This window comes from Pseudopipra pipra, chromosome 13 (genome assembly GCF_036250125.1).
Source record: "Pseudopipra pipra isolate bDixPip1 chromosome 13, bDixPip1.hap1, whole genome shotgun sequence".
NCBI lineage: Eukaryota > Metazoa > Chordata > Aves > Passeriformes > Pipridae > Pseudopipra > Pseudopipra pipra.
The window spans coordinates 15,284,872-15,301,144 of record NC_087561.1 but is presented as its reverse complement, the minus strand read 5'-3'; the positions used below and the strand labels follow the sequence as shown (position 1 = coordinate 15,301,144).

The window sequence follows — 16,273 nt, the reverse complement described above, 5'->3', positions numbered from 1 at the left end:
CATAACAGACATTTGTTTGACAGATAAATCCGAATATATTGGGAAAACACACACTGAGAGCACGTTTCATTTGACTGTTTCCATCATAGTCAGTGCTTTTTAATTAGGGGATGCCTGAACAAACAAAGCAATGTTTGCTGGAGCTGATAGAAAAGATAGCTCTACCTGATATGAAATGCTGCTGGTGAAAAGTAAGCTCTGTCCTTGCACTCAGCTTGTTGGAAGATGGAATTATGGCTGCCACAATCTCTGCTTCAACCAGAAAAAGAGAATAGGAGTGACATCTCCTGAACCCACACAGTTCAGCTGCTGCTCCTGTCTTTGCTACAACCTGCATGGGTACTGTGCAGTTTGGTTGAACTTTGGCTCTAAGCCACCTGTGTGTGCAAGGCTGGACAACAAAGCTCTTCTGAGAGGGAATAAAAGTCATACTTAATGCCACGTTAACTGAAATTCCTTACTGGTCCTACCTGGAAATTACAGGTAAATACATCCTTCAAAATTAAACCTGAAACAGTAATGTGAGAAAAGGTTTGAGAGCAGTGGAACCCTTGCACTTTGAGCACTATACTACAAGCAGCCTTTAAATCAAGATATCATGTCAGATGATGCACATTTTTCCAAGCCTCTCACTCTCTAAGCTGTTGGATTTTCACTTTACTTTCTACTATTACTTTTTTATTAGCAAAACTTAAATCCTGTTGAGAAGAGCTTATTTAGGCTGAGCTGTCACCTTTAGCTTCAGAACATTAAGTCTTGACAAATGCTTCTTTTGAAGTCTGACACCTGTTTGTTTGGCATTTCCCACTTTCAGGAACTCACTAGACTATAATAATACTCAGCACAGCAGAAGTAAAGAGAATGAATTAAAGCAGAAATGCTTTCAGACGTGAAAGAGCAATACAAAAGAACATCCCTTTGCTCGAGGTTCCTCAGTAGTTTTGAGAGGACCTCAGGAGAGCTCATCTCCAAGCTTTATGGGTTTTTTCTGTAATGGGATTCTAATACCCATGAAACAACCCACAGCAGCAGCTCCAGAGACCAGATAATTCTATCTTAAAACAGCTACAAATCAGCAGGAGGAACCAGGTTTCTCTGCAGACACTTTCAGAAGTACAGGGAAATATCCTAATTACTGTACCAAATACCAGGTATCTGCTCCTTCTGTAACTAAAATACTGGAGGAGAATGGTTCATAAACATTATGATTCTGTTGGATTTTCCTTTACATTTGGCTTCATGAGGATTTTGATGGTAAATTACTTCAAATAATTATTTATCAGTTTGGGGGGTTCTATATCTAGAAGGGAACCCATAGCCCACTTAAATCAATGAAAATAACTCTCCTGAACTCTCCCTAAGCTTAGAGCAGACCCACAGGCAAGAGCCACAGTTTATTTTCCTCTGCCATGTATTTAGACACTGTACCTATGGCTCTTCACTTTATTCACCAGAGTTTCAGGTAAGAATTTGCAACTGAAATTGAGGAATATAGTCATTAGGAACTGGACACTTGAATTAATTTCTTTTGAAAAATCCATCTCATCTGGATATTTTAACGCCTGCTTTTAATCTTAAAAAATAGATTCTCTACAGACATTGCTTTTTCTATGGCCAACAATACAACACACTAATATATTTTTGTGGAAGATTCATCATGATGGAATATATATTCAATTGTGTCCTGAAAACAGTAAGAATCTTAAACAAAACCCATTAGATTTATTTTATTAAGGAAAGAGATTACAAAAACTCTTTCCAAACTAGGTTACAGGCAGCACTGCAATGATCCTTGAATTCTATACTAAAAAATCGATTAAAATGTATAAGCAGCTATTTAGAATAGTTTCACACCACATCAAACTTTCTAATCAGACTGACCACCCTTCAGGAGTGTATTTTATAGCAATTTTAAGCAGTGCTTGTATTTACTGGAGATTTTGTTGGCCAGGCTGGCAGTATTATCCTTTTTAATAGTACTCGGCACATTCTCTATTGCTAATATTGCTTTAATCTTTTCCCAAATTTGCTAATCTGAAAAATCCCATACAAAGATGACACTTTGGTGAAAATTTAGCTCCAGTATTTCAGGAGATCATGTAAATAAGATTAAAGAGCAAATGAATTTGTGGAGAAGATGAGCACATACCCAAAGGTGCAGAGCAGGGTTCCCCAGCCAGCTGTTTCAGAAGCAGCTCAGAGAAAACACAAAACTTGTGCAGTTGCCAGATGTGTACATTCTAAACACTGAGAACATTAAAAAATAATGATTAGAAAGTTATACAAAACCATCACAGAATATTCTGAGTTGGAAGGAACTCACGAGGATTAATACACACCCATATACACTCACTGTATATATTTATAAGTTAAGCATCAAATCTTCTAAACTATTAAGATATCTGAAAACTTTATATGAGTACAATATATTATTAATCACATGAAAACTATGACCTCTTGCAACTGTGTTGCTGCAGGCAGGGCTGTAAGGCCAATTTCATTATACAGGTGGGTGCTTCAACTTTTATTTAACATTGGCAGTTTTTAACTAGTGGGCTCAGATTTACATTGCTGGACGAAGGACTTAAAGCAAAGTACACCTCTTCTTAATTAGCTGAATGATCCACAAAGCATTTCATGCCTGAACAAATATAATTGAAACAATTGAAATCATATTAGCCATGCAGGGAATAATCAAACTCTTGGTGAACACTGGTCACTCTTCTAATTTTGCAACAAAAATGAAAAACCAGCAATGCTGTAAAGCATTAACATTTTATAGCCCAAAGCACTATTCTGTTTTCAACTATAGAATTTCTTAGAAGACATTCCTCAAATTATACTCAACCAGAAATCATAACTAAGAGAGACATTTCTCATACCGCTGCCCTTATCAGAAGGCTTTGGAATACAAAATTATTAATCAAACATTAATCTTTTCTAGAGGAAAAAATAATAATGAATTAAAAAAAAAATTCCAGAAGCAAATGAGTAAATTAATCTCAAGCTTATGTTATTCTTCAAAGGATAAAATAATGAAATGAGGATTGAAGTACTACCAACCCTCTGTCAGAGGCAGGGTAGGTTGCTCCAAGCCCCGTCCAACCTGGCCTTGGACACTTCCAGGGATGGGGCAGCCACAGCTTCTCTGGGCAACCTGTGCCAGGGCCTCCCCACCCTCAGAGGGAAGAATTTCTTCCCAATATCTAATGTATACTTGCCTGCTGTCACCTTAAGGCCATTCCCCCTTGTCCAAAGCCCTTCTCAGCTCTCCTGGAGCCCTTTCAGGCACTGGAAGGGGCTCTAAGATCTCCCCAGCACCTGGTTTTCCTCAGGCTCTCATCCCAAACACGACCAGGTTTTGTGCTGGTGTCAGTGTCAGTCTAAAGGAGGTTCCAGCGCCCTGTGTCCCTCGCCTTGGCCGTGCCAGGCTGCCTTTGGGCTCTGGCCCTGCAGAGCTCCTGGGGCTCCCAGGAAGGAGCTGTTTGGGCACCAAGGAACTTCTCCAGCCCCTCAGCAGGAGCTGGAGCTGCTTCTCTGTGGCGAGCAGATGACTAGCAGTGCCTGCTTTTGTGTGAAGCACAGTGGCTTCTCCTGGATTTGCCTAATGATTTGGCAATGACTTGGAACTGCTTCCTATGAAAGAGGAGAGGCACGTTGTGATGGATGACCTTCCTCAGTGCCTGGGAAGGGTGGGGGTGGACAGACAGCTGGGAGGGATGTCAGGGCTGGAGCTTATTGACCCTCGAAGGGACAGGGAGAGAGGGGGCCACAAGGGCTCGAGGCAAAGGTAAGACACTGATTAAGATGAGGTGGAAAGCAGAGAAAGTGAAGCTGTTGGGAGATCAGAGAGCATTTGTGCTGGTAGTGACCACAAACAGCTGTATCTGCTAGCAGGGAGTTGGAATGTATTTTAAAATCCTTCTGGAGCTGACACTGTCTGCCAGGGCTAATGGACAAGGGGGACTCAAAGTGGTAGCAATGCTTTTATGTCCTGTGACAAGTTTGTTCGAAGACTTTTATAGATAAACATGTCAATTCTGAATTTTTTTTGTGCATTTTTTTCAAGGATTTAAGTCTACACAACTCCTAAATAGGCTACAGTACACGTTTTATTCATGTTTACAGTGGTATGTATCATTACTTCAGTGTGTACGAGTTGTACAACTGGAGTTAACTTTGCAGAGGACATTCTGAACTGATAGAAGGGCTAGAGACAAATACAAATAACAGCAATAAATCCATCTTGTAGATTTAAAATATTTCACTTGCTAAAAAACTTTCTGTTAGTGAATGTGGGTTAGTAAATATATCCAAACTATTTATGAAATCTAAATCAATGTTATACATAAGAAGCCACAGAAGTTCAAATCAATGAATCCAAAAATAGTTGAAAATCTGTGTCATACTTTGCCTATCATTCTGCTTCATTCTTAGTTCTACAGTAGTATTTGGGTGACATATAAATAGGGCTGAGTACTTTGTAATGAATAATTTATTTCACCAATTTTCCCTCTTTTTTTTTTTTTTCCTGTGACATACCCATGAATAATCAGGTCACGGTTTTCTTTATTCGTAATTCAAAGTTCTCTGACAGTCCCTCCTCAACCTGCTCCCTTTATTGCCTCCACATATATTCCAAATTTTGAAGCAGAGAAGGGTTAGCATCAGAGCTGTATAGTTTCCCTGTGAGTGGTCATACACCATTGTTTCTATTGCCCAGTTGGACTCTTCTGAAGTAATTGGGTGTGAATGTTCATGGAGAATAAATTAGACTTTGCTTTTTTGTGATCCTGAATGTAAAACCAACTCTCTCTGTGCATTGGCACCAGTAAAATGCAGAAGAAGCTCCACAGAAAGCTGACACACAAAAGGCATGAGCACAGCTGAAAGGAATTAATTTTAAAATTCACATGAATATTCATAGGTTTGTTTGGGGGTTTTTTTGGGTTTTTGTTTTTTTTTTTTTTTTTTTTTTTTTTTTGCAGGGGGGTTTTTTGCAGTGTGTTCTCAAATTAAACATAGCAAAACAACTTTTTCTCTTAGTCTTTGGTCTGTTCACCTGTTCCTGATGTGGCCACTGGGAACACTTTAGTGGTTGAAAGGAAGGACAAGCTCGGGGCTCTTGTCATTCTGGAGTTCAGTCAGTCTTTTTCTGGACCCAAGCCTAAGGGCATCTCTTTTCTATATTATTGTGATGGCAATTCTGTGTTATGTGTGAAGCACAGATTTCCACAATCCACCCAGGGAGGCAGTGCAGAAATCCATCCCTCACATCAGCCAAATGGAGGCACTGCACAGTCCCTGTATGCCTTCCTATCTCTACTCTCTAGGTGCCCAGGGGAAGAGAGGCAGCCTTAGATTTTTTTCAGTTATCACACTTTTGATAGATTTCTAAGGGATTACAGGCTTAGAAAAGTCAAAATCCATTCCAAGAGAGGTCTATACTGTACTATATAAGATACCCTTAGCACAAAGTAAGTTTAAAGATAGAGAAAGTAAAACAGCTGGGATAAAAATTTAAGTCAGAAGTTACATTCCAGAAGCAGAAGTGACGCTTAAGGCTGTTTTGCATTAGTACATTTGAAGAACATTGTTTCCTAATCTACTTCGAAGAAATGTTTAGGGATTTTATTAACATAAAACAAGATAGTGAGAGCAAATTTGATATCAATTAACATACTAATTAAATGTCATTTAGTAGTTTTAGCAATTACTTGATATTTAATTAACCACTTGAATACCTTGGGAGATCCAGATTATTGTACATGTAATCAAAGGGCAATTCTTCTGACCCTGTGGGCATATGCTGCATGTCAAGACAATCTGTAGATAGCAACAAAAAATAACTGTGTGTACTGTGACCCCAGGTATGTTGCTGTGTACCTAGGGGATTAATTTACTAATTTGAAAGCATTATCTATCAGTTAAAGAGCTTAAACATACCTCAAGTGATTAGGGACCTACATAAACAACATGAACAACCTACAAAATATCAATTATTTTAGTTCAGGACGCATTTTAAATTCATCCTGCAAAATTACCTTGGCATTTATGAAACTTGTATTCACCATCAAGCCCTTTTATTTTTAGCAAACAGCTGCAAGGATTGGAGAGTAAGGAAACAAATGTTTCTTAGCAAAAAGTTACTTAAAGAGAGCAAATAAATACCTGAAATCTTCTGGACTCCACTCACACAGAGGCAGCAACTTTTCTATAAGGGAGATTTCCTGTGAGGATTGAGAAAAAAAAGTCTTAACCACTCAAAGAGCAGGGGTGATCTGTGTGTTGAATTACCCTCTCCTCTAGGTAAGTCTCCATTCTCCTCCTGGTTTTGGAGCTGCCCTGGTGTTGTTCAGCTCGTGCTGACATATTGTCCCACACTGCCAAACCCGTGACAACCCACAGTGGTGTCGTCCTACAGCTACAGGAGCAGAGAGTCACCCTTTTTCACATCTCCCACTTCTCTAAGTGGGCATTAACAACTCTTAACTCGCATTTTTAATCTCCTGTTTGTAACCCAGCAACCTTTCCACTGCTTTTGATTATCTTCTCTATCTCTGTGTTATTTTGCTTCCATTTCTGCCTGTGGGTGTCAATATGGAGAAACCGGGCAAAGGAGCCTTTCTGGTCCCTTTGTAGCTCTTTCCCATTTGCCATGAAAAAACCCAGAACTTCACTCATCTGTAAAACAATATCTCCTTTGCTCTATCTGTGTTTTCAGTTATTTTTTCACTTCTTATCTCTGTCTTGTTTCTACACTGATTAAAGCTTTTTATTTACAATCCATCTTCAGATCTCTCTCTCTAACCAGTGACCCATCCCTCTCACTCCACCAGAACCAATCTAAGTCTCTAATGGTCTCTTTGAAGTAGAAATACAGAAGAAATGTTCCTTTCTCCTCCCTGTTCACCTATCAGCCCCCTTCCACAGTTAGTGATATGCCATTTACTTAAAATCTTTTCCCCTTTTGCTTTTGTGCCTTTGTCTCCCTTGGTTCTCTTGAAAAACTTCTAATTTATCCTTCAGAGGATATTTATCAGTCTTCTTTCATTCCTGGGTGGGGACTGCACAGATTTCTTTCAAATTCCTGTGGGGGCCTCTCTTGACATAGCCCATACCAAAGAGATTGAGAAGTACCTGAATACTTCAGCCTTAAAAAGGATTTTCTTATAATTTTAAGAGTATGAAGTGAGTTGATCTCATTTGCTGCTTACAAAAGTGGTTCATGTCTTCATTATAGTTTCTTAACCAGAGTAGATTTAAAGGAAATAGAGAAGGTGGTTTGGCATTTTCTGAGCTGGAAATTTAAAAAGAAAATAACAAAAATCATTAAAATCTTTATGTTAATGAGACCATATCAACATAAACGAAAATCTGATTCAAGGATTAAAAAAAAGAGATTCAATCTGCATTTTTTTTGATTTAAGGTTCCACAGTAGTACAGCACAAGTTAGTCAAATTTCTTGAGGTATAAATTTATGTCTTTTAAATGTAGTTTTGTAAGGTATAGATTTTCTTTATATTAATTTATATTTGCTTTGCTCTTAGCCCAGTCTTTGTTCATCCTGCACAAAGGAGCAGTGCTCTATGACATGCTCAGCAATGCCCTGACCAGGAAGCTCATGTATTTACATCTCTAAAATATCAAAGTAATGCTGGTGCAGCACGAGGAAGAGAATTAACTTGCAGAGCAAAGGTATGAACTAGCCGAGAAACTGGACCCATTGTTTACCCTGATTTGTCTTTATTTGTCTCATTTTCTCTCGAGGGGATCCCCAGGCCACTGCTGTAGGAGGAGTGACAAAAGCACTGATGGACTGTCCCCTGGGGAGAGTTTCACAGGGAGCAGCCAAAGCAAACCTGACTGTTTCCCCCTGTCAAACAGCAGATATTGGAAGATAAAATATCCAGTAATAGCCCTCACCAATATTGCTGTACATTAGCAGCTGAAAATTATGCATTTCTACAAAGAAGATAACTGGGGAATAGGTTTTCCTACTATCACCAATGTCGGGAAATAAAAGCAAATGCAGGAATTGGAAACAAAAACATCAGCAGAAGAAAACAGTAGTTTAAGTAAATCTAAACACCTCATTCTTACACTGCCTCTTTCATCATTACATGTCAAACTACTTTACAAGCAAGGTCACTGTGACAGTTTTCTTGCATGGTTCTGTTGGCACATGCACAGTAACCGTAGTCAAGCTTTAAAAATTTCTCTTCTGTGAAGTAAATGCTTCCATCAATATTTGCCCAGAATTTCTGGCCACTCAAATCTTATCCCTGTTTTATCGTTCACATACCATGTCCCCAAAACTCCTTCTGTATTCAGCATCTACAACCATTTTTACATATATTAAAAATATTAATTATAAAAACTGCATATTTATTTCATAAATTGGAAAAAGAAATCTTGCATGCTATTCAGGGATTTAGTTGTGGTTTGTTTGGTTTTTTTTTTTTTTGCATGGACCAGATACACTTTGCCATCAAAGCAAAATTTATAGATAATAAGATAATTCTAATGATTATTTATCTGGATACCTCTCTATATTGTTTAAACCTGTGTTTATCAATATGCTTATACTTTAATAATATCCTCGGGAAGAAAAAAAAATTGACATTAAAATTACCACAGGGGTTGAGGATTTCGCCTGGAAGAAAGAAAAATTAGTCTTTAATCAAAAAAGACACAGTTACAAAAGGATTAATTTTGGATCAGAACATACCATGAGTTAGATATTTTTCTGTCCCAGCTGAGAGTAGTAATTGGAAAATCATAGTTTACACAAAAAAATAATTATTTTCTTATGATCTGCCTTTCTTTCATAAAGCTTTGCATCTCCATCACTCAATTACAATCTGGGAGATTAGGGGACTCAATATATACTAGATTAAAGGTCACCTATTATTACAGACAAGATTTAATTGCAATATTGACAGAAATTCCTTACTAACCATAGGCTTTAAGCTGCTTGTACATACTCAGCATACTAAAAAGGGATGGAATATTCATGAGCTGCACTATGGGAAAAAGTCTAGCAGGAACCTAAAACCAGAGCGAGCCTCCTTTTTTAAAAGAGGAAAATTAGGAAATGTTGGTGGTTGAAAAATCGTAGATTAAATCTTCTTCCATTACAGAGAGTAAAAGTTAGCTTGATTGCACTGCTGTAAGAACTTCCTGGGGGAAATTAAACTTGATAATCTCAAGGTGTTTCCCAGAGGACACCATGCATTCAGTAATGTTCATTATAGTCTGCAGAATACCAGATAGAATTTAAAGTGAAGACTCCTAAGGTTTAATCAATATAGACATTCTAAATTGTTCACAGGATCAAGCCCTGATTATGAAACAAAGATGCAGTGACAAGGGAAGCCACAGTACTTTAGGCAGATTTTTTTTCTCGCATTAACCGGTTGGTTCACAGCGAAGGTGAATAGTGATGGCCAAATCTCCAAAACAATTTCTGTAGCAGCATCACCGAGGGCTTTATTGAGCTTCTGAGACTTCCACAGCTCCACCTGGTTCCAGTGAATAATTCTTAAAACCAGGTAGCAAATACTTTGGAGATTACTTGTCACAAGATTTAAAACCTGTACGTTGCTGTTTTAAACCATGAAGAGTTTAACTATTACAAAATAGATTTTAAATGCTTCCTTTAGAAGATCATGGAGAGTATAAAGATTTCAACCAGAAAAAAAAAAAAATAGCTGTCTGCTCTCTGCCCAAGTTTTAAAGCAAGAAATAAAAGAATATACAGCCTGAACTGATATTGGTGTTTTTTATCATCTGGTGATATACTCATAGGACAATGTGCAAAGGACTGAAATGGCACATTAGCAGTTCAAAGCACAAAGAAAATGAATCTTCAATTTTGATGAAATGAGTTTGCAGCATCTGTGGCATCTTTAGATAAGAGAAGTTGCCAAATTGCCAATTGCAAAAATAATCCAGCGTAGCAGGTTTTGGAACTGGTAAGGAAAAGCTGCCTAAGACCAAATGATTTCAGCTGAAGCCAAAGAGGATACTGACCCTCTCAGATCTTCAGTGGCTTGGACAAAGATCAAGGGAGTGTTTAGGACTAAGAGAAGGACCTGGAATTTCAAACAAAATGTGGCTGGAAACACTGTTTGAATGAGCCAGAACTGGATTTATGGCTCTTCTGCATCTGGTGCTGGTAGATGGCACCTATTCAGCACAAAAGACAGATGATGCCCCTTGATTTTATATGGGTACATATGTCTTCCCATTCCTTTGATACAAGGGATAATCAAGCTTCAAGATTCAAACAACTCTATCAGTAAGGATTTTGAGATGGATATAAATTAAATAAAAATTCTGGAGAGTTTTTTTGGTGCCAAGTCCCTGGATTTTTGGAGGGCTCAAACCACAACAGGTAGAAAGAAATGTGTTTCAGAGCCATCAACTCTTTGAGGTAACTGGGATCTGATGGGTATTAGGCTCTGCAGGGTTCATCCTGTCCCAAAAAATAATGTGTGCTCCTCTGTCATGCATGTGCCCTCCATGGTTCTTGTCTTTCCCTGCCTCCTTAAGGAGGAGCTGGAAGGTGAATTATTTCTTGGGTTTCAGATCATGAGGACAGTCTCCACTGTCATCTGATGTGCTGGAAATAAAATGGGTCCTTCTCTTTTGGGTTTGGGTACTTTTCCTGGATAGTTAAAGGTAATTGAATAAATTCAGTTTTAATTACTGCATTACTCCAGTTTTCTGAAGGAGTAATGTAGTAACTTTATTTTCATTTTATTCTTCGTTAAAATTTGAAAAGACTTAAAATGTATATTAAAACATTATTATATTTGGATGAAGCTGATGTTAATAATTTCTCAGACCTATTCCTTGTTTGTCCTTTTCCTGTGACTTTGGATCATAAAACTGAGACTTTGATAATTAAAAAGTCTGAGGTACTTTTGAAAAGAAAGTATAAAATGTTCTGCTGAATCTTTCCTAGGCAGTACAGTTAAACTGGGAGTCATTTTGTTCAAGAGAGAATAAATTCTGCTGAGCTAAACTCAAGAATAAGAAAAAGAAAATTAGTAGCTGAACTTCAAGATCAGAAGGTAACATGAGTGCTTGAAAAGAGAAATTGTTTGCTACATCAGTGAAAAGATGCCATTTGGCAATTGGACTTCTTGGTCAGCATTTCTCATGAATGCTGGTCAACACTTCAATTGCCACTGAGAGAAGACAGATCTTAAATTTACATGCTGTGCACATCAGAATTAATACAACTAAATTCTGTAGGAAAGTATTAAGTTTTTATTAGCCAAAAAACCACCGACCTTTACTCAAATTATAATTAAAATGACAAAGGAAAAAATTCAGAGTTAATCTCAGCCTGTTCCTTACCTTATTTTCCATGCACCAATTCTGTAGTTTATTTGTAATTGTGACCTGATCTGACATCTCAATGGAATTTACTGTTAAACAGATTAAAAATTATGTTGTAGCCTTATTTCTTTGCTATTATTCTGCTTCCATAGCATCCAGAATATTATCTAACCATACCCTCTTAGCACATTATCTTGTTTCTTACATAGGTGTGTGCAAACTGAGATTATAAACAATGACAGGTTATTTAAAGTATGAATGCAGTAAATTCCAAGCATACATTATGATGAATAGCTTAGTCATGGTCTGAGAGATTTTACACAGAATTACTAAGTTAGGCAATTACTCTTTTTAATCACTTTTAAGAATTACCTGATAACTTAAAAAGCAATATAAGCCTAAGCACCTTATTCAACCATCCCAGACTACCATGGGAACAATTACAAGTGTCTAGGTATGAAAGTTAAGATCAATAACAGAATCACCTTACTTAAAATGAATATTTTATTCCATTTCCTTTTCAGATGAAGCTGTCAAGACAATCAATGTAAAATAAAGGTGCCAGAATTTAGAAACCCCTGGAATCTGGAAGGTGCATAACCTCTACTCTACTGGGTTTGCCTGGTAAGGTTTTGGTAGTGGGGCGCTCTTGCAGAAATTTCAGAATGTTCTGTTTCAAAGTCTTTTATCCAGTTAGAAGCTCCATGATTAAAACTTTGAAATTTAGTTAGGCAGTTTTTAAATGGGAACTACAGATATACCCCAATATTCCAATTCATCCCAATGAATGAGATGTGTCCCTAATGTTCTGCAAATCTCAGTGGAGAAAAAGTATTATCAAATGTGCCAATTGCTGTCACAAGTCTGTCACAGAAAAAAAAAACAAACAGATTTTTTTTATTTTTAGGTCAAAAGAATGAAACTGTAAATATATTTAGGTAAACTCTTTATATATTTGTTATATAAATTGCATATATAAAAATATACGATATACAAGAATAATATTATAAAGATATGTGTATAAGTAAACTTATATTGACTTATATGTAATATATAAGTAAATATAAATATATTATTTTACACTTGCTTTGTAAGAGTTTTGCTGAAAGAAGTAACTTTGCCATTACATCTTTGACTCCTTCACCATACTACTTGTCTCTGCCAGAGCTGTGATTTGATCCTAAACAAGACTTTATTTGGCTGGGATGTAGATGAGGGAATAAATAATTCATACCGTGTTTTCTTTATGTTTGTTGATAACCCTGTCATTAGAGTTTATAAGACACTTTAAAGATTTTTTAAAATATAAAATATTAAACAATGTTACCACCTTTGTCTATAATTGCCCAGTTGGAATGCAAGTCACTCTTGGAAGCACCTTGTAAATGTGTTAGGAATTGATCCTCACAAACATACAATGTAGGAGGCACTGTGACAGAGCACCCAGAGCTCACAAATATGGGAATGGGCGGGTGGAGAGAGGTTAGAAACTTGTTCTTGGGAGCAAACAGAGACACTTGAGGTTACAATAAAGACATCTCAACCACAGCTTGTATTTAGAAGGCTCTGGAAAAGTCCTACAGAACTGAAAATCTGCGTGAAGATCTGCTGAGAATTTCCTATCATCTTGTGTGTTAACAGTCCACAAATGCTTTCTGCCTTAAACACTAACACAGTAATTACTTCAGATGCAAGATCACATGGGAACCTGTCTCCAAGAATAAACAGTACTTAAAGAATAGGGAGAGCTGAAATCAATGCTGAGAAAATACTCTGAGATTTACACTGTCATCTTGAACCTTTAACTCCTCAGACACGCAGAATATAAGATTTAGCAAACACATTCAATATTAATTTCTGAATAAAATAAATAATTTCTTCCTGTGGGGAAAGGTGAAGGAGATGGGTCAATGACAAGCACACTCTCCGCACACTTATTTCTGATAAATGCAGCCACGTTCCTTGTTGGACTGCAGGGTTAACTGGAAATGTGTTTACAGGTAGCATTGCTACAAGCATCTACAAAATTGGTAACATGCCAGGAAAATGAAATCAAAACCCATCCTAGACTAAGTTTCTTAACATTAGCCTGAGGGCAGGGAAGGAAAGGAAGCTGGTTATTTCAGTATTTAACAATTTATTTCAGTACCTCACAATTTGGGATCTGTTTATAACCTGCTGTACAAGAGCATGGAAAATGCTCTGACATGAGCAGGCCTTTCCCATTTCAAAGGCACATGGATAAGACAGTGGACAGGAGAGTTCTTACACAATAAATTGAACATTATGTAAAAAACTTCTGAGTTGCATATGATTGTCTTTTTATTCTTACCTGGGCTGATGTAAATTAGCAGCAGTTTGTGGAGTTTCACTGGTGTAAGAGGGATGAGAGTGATCAAAGTGAACTAACAGCCAAACAAAACCAGTAAAAACCTTTATATTATTACCATTACCAGGAAAAAAAAGGACAAAATAATTTGGTGCATAAAAAAAGATGTTTCACATAAGTCTAAGTCTGCTCATTCTACCAGTTTAACAAAGCTTATAAAAAACATTAAGCAATAGATCCACATACGATACCGATTCAGGGAAGGAATTGGGGAATCGATTCGACTGTTAGAAAATTCTGTTGTTATTGGCAGATTTGAATCTATCTCTCTGCAAGTCTGGCACTCCAGACACAAAATGACCATTGTGAATGATTTCCTGAATTCCAGTCCATAGGATACTACAGAAGTGACTTTGAACAGATTAAAAATAACACATTACTTTTTACAACAGAACAATCCAGGAACCATTTTCAGGCCCTTGGACCAATGAACAGGCACAGCTCATTTCCATTCAGCTAAATTTCCAAAGCAGGGTAGTCCTACCCCAACTGCCTAGAAGGGGATGGTTCCTGGCCTAAGCTAATCCCCAAACTGCTCAAGCATGGTTGAGTGGATGCTACTTAAATCAACAGAAGTGGAAAACATGCCAACATTTAACAATTTCCCAGCATGAACAGAGGGCTCACAGGCTGGTGCAGATGTTGCCATCACACCTAACAGTCCATCAGTGTCAAAGATGCAGAGATTTTAGTGATACCAAACTACTGGATCCAGAATGGACTTTCCCATAGTATAAGAGGGCTTCAGATGTGAAGGTGAAACTTCAAATCCTTGTTATCCAAGTTAGAAACTACTTAAGGGGAAAAAACAACCCACACCATTCTCCTGCAGCAAGCACAGGCCTTGCTAATTATTATGACTGACATATCGTAATTCAATAAATTCCTTTCTAAATAAAATCAACCCTTCACTATACAAAACCATCAGTGGGACTTACAAATTATTCCAGACTGTAAAAAGCTTCATTGCTGATCTAATTATGCTCTGCATCTCACAGCTCTGGGAAGTGCAGAACAATCAGAGCACAGCAGGCACCAGTGCTGGATCCCCCCTCCCACACCACAGCCCCACATGCTCCAGTGGCTGGGGAAGGGACCCTGGAGCAGTGGTACATCAGCCTCTCAGCCTCCTGTGAAAGGGAATGTGCTTTTTGGTCACTCTGACTTCTTTATGCCCCAGAATAAGCCAAAGTAGCCAGAGGTGCAGCCCAGTGAAGTGGTGGAAAGGTCCAGAAGAATCCCAGATGCTGCATGATGTAACAGAACTAAGGAATATGGCAAGTTGGCCATGAGTCAGCAGAGTCCTGGCAGTCAGGAGGGCCAACCCTGTCCTGGGGGGCATCAGGCAAAGCATCACCAGCCGGGCGAGAGAGGGGATTGTCCCGCTCTGCTCTGCACTGGGGTGGCCTCACCTGGAATAATTGAGGCAGTTTTAGGCACCAGAACATAAAGAAACCCGACATACATCCATTCGAGAGGGTCCAAAGTAACCCTGCAAATATGGGGAAGGGCCTTGAGGGGAAGCCTGAGGGCACTTGGTGTGTTCAGCTGGAGAAGAGGAGACTGAGGGAAAACCTCACCGCACTCACAACTTCCTTGTGAGGGGAAGAGAAGAGGCAGACACTGATCTCTGCTCAGTGTGGATGAGGGACAGGACACAAGGGAATGGCCTGAAGTTGTGTCAGGGGAGGTTTAGGTTGGTATTAGGAAAAGGTTCTTCCCCCAGAGGGTGGTTGGGCACTGAACAGGCTCCCCAGGGCAGTGGGCACAGCGCCAAGGTTGCCAGAGCTCAAGTGTTTGAGCAACACTCGTAGAGACAGGGGGGGATTGTTGGAGTTGTTCTGTGCAGGGCCAGGAGTTAGGCTTAGATGACCCCTGTGGGTCCCTTCCAGCTCAGGATATTCTGTGGTTCTGTGAGGATCAGCAGATAGAGCTGGATGTGCCAGCTGTGCACTGTGGTGGAGAGAAAAGGATTAAATCAGTTATGTAGAAGCCATAGGGAAGAAGTCAGTCAGGCCATAAAGAGTAGAAGCAGAATGCAGAACAAAGGGGTCAGTAAGGCAGGGCACATGTGACAAAGAAATCAGAAGAATTAGAGCCAGAAGGAGGAGCAGACAGATCATAAGGAGTGAAAGAAGAAAACTGAGAAAATCTCTCTGGGGTAGAGGAAAGGAGACTTACACGGGCAAGAGACAGTGAAGAAAAGAAAAATGAATGAGTAGAACAGAAGTTATGCTTTTGCAGAAGAAGAGAGGCCAGGAAAAAAGTAAGGGGAATAAAAAAAAGCAATTAATAAAAGAAATGAGACAGTAGGGATGAAAGGAGGGACAGGAAAGGGATATAAAACAGCACAAGGCACACACATTGGAAGAAACAAGCACTCACTTATTTATTCATACTTCTATATTTTGTGTTATCTTCCCAGCAAGCATCCCATAGCTGCATAGATATCTTATTTCTTGAGGGGTGGAGGGTGTTGCAAAGGGCTATGACAGGGGGGATGGGCTGGTAACATACCCTTGCTGAGGGAT

At 38.6% G+C, this 16,273-nt stretch overlaps 1 long non-coding RNA gene across 1 annotated transcript; it reads right to left on the bottom strand.

Moving 5' to 3' along the window:
- Positions 1-1,781: 1,781 nt before the first annotated feature.
- Positions 1,782-12,258, bottom strand: LOC135421535 (uncharacterized). The gene is made up of 4 exons (XR_010434059.1): positions 7,736-12,258; positions 7,141-7,300; positions 6,172-6,230; positions 1,782-2,247 (listed from the first exon to the last, which is right to left on the bottom strand). It is a non-coding gene; the product is annotated as an uncharacterized LOC135421535 (long non-coding RNA).
- Positions 12,259-16,273: the final 4,015 nt, after the last annotated feature.